The sequence below is a fragment of the Myotis davidii genome, unplaced genomic scaffold (assembly GCF_000327345.1).
Source record: "Myotis davidii unplaced genomic scaffold, ASM32734v1 scaffold370, whole genome shotgun sequence".
Lineage (NCBI taxonomy): Eukaryota > Metazoa > Chordata > Mammalia > Chiroptera > Vespertilionidae > Myotis > Myotis davidii.
In genome coordinates, this window is record NW_006288615.1 from 16175604 (window position 1) to 16178430 (window position 2827).

At 38.7% G+C, this 2827-nt stretch overlaps 1 protein-coding gene across 1 annotated transcript in view; it reads left to right on the forward strand.

Annotated features, from left to right (window-relative positions):
• SP3 (Sp3 transcription factor) overlaps positions 1 to 2827 on the forward strand; it is a 69463-nt gene that overhangs the window by 11833 nt on the left and 54803 nt on the right. The gene's annotated exons all lie outside the window — the stretch shown is intronic.

Here is a 2827-nt window from a genome sequence, read left to right on the forward strand (position 1 = left end):
GTAGGGAAATTTTGCTTTAGATGTTTATCAGTATCTATCTTTAGAGATGTTACCCTAAATTTGTATGAAAAGTAGACATCAAAGTGTCTTCCAAATTGTTCATTGAAATTTTGTAGTTTTTGAAGTCAAGGATTTATTTCTCCATTATGCCAGTATATTTGTAGTTTTTCTTTACTCAATTCTGTATTTGTTTTCACATCTGATTGGTGTTGTCAGACATTACAAAATTTTTATTTGGCAGGTAAAGTGTCTTGGTCATCCTTGGTGTGATGTAAGTTCAGTGTTTTCTGCACTATATCTAATTGGGGAATCTGGCATAGTAAAAACATGGTACTGTTGTCTCAGCCAGTAGCTAGCTAGCTGTGTGATTTTGGGCAAGTTACGTTTTCTCTTGCAAAACTCAGTTTCCTCATCATGTAAAATTGGGTTGTTGGACTAAGTAACTATAAGTTAGCTTCCCAGACCTAAAATTCTTTGATTCTTTGATAGTTTATTCTTATAAGTGTGTAGTGGGCTTTGAACTTAGTTGTGCTAGACATGTTGTTATTTTATAGTATGGGGTAGAAATTTCAGAAATCCACTCTTTTTTTGTGCAAGAATTAAATAGAATAGTTTTAAAAGAAATGCTGTGAACATTATGTGTTATAATGTTTATTTAGATAACATCTTACTCTTTTGTACTAAATCCTTTTACTCTTCTACTTTAATCTGTTCATTTTTGGAGATTTTAATTTTTTTTTTTCATACTTAAATTCTTACCTAGGGATATGTTTTTCATTGACCTAGAGAGACAGGAAAGAAAAGAGGGGGCAGGGAAATGGGGAGAGAAAGAGAAAAACATAAGTGTGAGAGAGAAACTTTGATATTTTACTTTTCATATTTGAGAACCTGCAACCTGGGCATGTGCCTTGACTGGGAATTTGACCGTCAATCTTTTGGTGCACAGGAGGAGCTCACTCAATTGAGTCACTCTGGCAGGGTGGGATTTTGTGGAGATTTTAACCCTCCATTAAGTCAGTGATTCTAAATTCTTAAATTGGGATGCTTAAATTTAATTTTTATTTATTTATCTAAATTTAAATTTAATTTATTGAAATAATTTCCATCACAATAAAGACTACCTTTTTTTCTTTTGAAAAATTTGCAGTATATGCTTAGAAAATTGGAATTGTCTTAAAGCCTCAGGTCTGTTCTTGGACAGCCTTTAATTGCACTTGAGTCTTCTGAAGCTGTGGTTTAGAGCAACAGTTCTCAAAGTGTGGTCTGTGGACCCCTGGGGGATCTCTATGACTCTCTTAGAGGTCCTTGAGGTCAAACTACTTTTCATAATAATACTGAAGTTATTTGCCTTTTTCATTGTGTTGACATTTTCGCTGATGGTGGCTAAAACTGCTTGTGTCTTAGCACAAATCAAAGCAGTGGCACAAAACTATACTAGTTATATTCTTTATGACATTGCACTTGCAGTTAAACATGCATTTCACTGAGAATTATCTTGTTAAACTAGTCTAAATAGTTATTTTTACTAAATCTTGAACCTTGAGTGTGAATGTTTTTTAAAAAAGAGTAGCTTTATTGAAATGTAAGTCACCACCCATAAAATTCACCCTTTAAAGTATACAATTCAGTGATTTTTAATATAGTCACAGACTTGTGCAACCATCACCACTATCTAATTTTAGAGCATTTTCATCCCCCCCCCCCCAACTCCTATATCTGTTAGCAGTCACTCCTCCTTCCCCTCCAATCCACCCCCTCCCCCCCCGCCACCCGTTTCCCCTCAACACACACCACACCTTAGCCCTTGGCAATCACTAATCTATTTTCTGTCTTTCTGGATTTGCCTTTCATGTCAGTAGAATTCCATTTCATATTAATGAAATCATATAATAAGTGGCTTTTTGCATCTGGCTTCTTTCATTTAGCATAATATTTTCAAGATTCTTTTTGTGGTTGAATAATATTCCTTTGTACGAATATCCCATATTTTATTCATTTATCTGTTGATGGACAAGGTTTCTATGTTTTGGCTATCTCTATATATAAAAGCCTAAGTGACTGATCTACTGATCGCTATGATGTGCACTGACCACCAGGGGGAAGACTTGCAATGCAGGAGCTGCCTCCTAGTGATCAGTGCGCTCCCACAGTGGGAGCGCTGCTCAGCTGACGGACGGGCGCCAGATGACGAGCCCCTCCTGCCTTCGCGGCAGTGCTACCAAATGGCTGCAGGTGCAGTGGGGCCGAGATGAGTGGGAGCAGTGTGGCTCCCGGCCAGGGCTCAGGCTCCTGCCCGGCCACCTGCGGCTTTGTGCACTACTACATCCCTCGGGATGTTGGACTGCTGGTTTTGGCCTAGGCCTGTGGAGATCAGGCTGAAACCAGCAGTCCAACATCCCCCGAGGGGTCCCAGGTTGCGAGAGGGTGCAGGCCTGGCTGAGGGACACCACTGGTGCACAAATCTGTGCACTGGGCCTCTAGTTATGAATAATGCTGTTATGAATATTATGTGTACATATTTTGTGTGTGGACATGCATTCATTTTTTTGGATATATATTTAGCAGTGGAATTGCTAGATTGTATGGTAATTCTATATTTAACATTTTGAGGATCTTCCAAAATGGTTTCCTAAAGTGATTGCACCTTGTACACTCTCACAAGCAATGTATGAGGGTTCCAGTTTCTCTACGTACTTACCAACATTTATCGTTGTCCTTTTTTTTTAAAATTATTAATTGAAGCTTTATTGTTCAGATTATTACATTTGTTCCTCCCCCCCCCATAGCTCCCCCCTCCACCCGGTTCCCACCCCACCCTCTGCCCTTA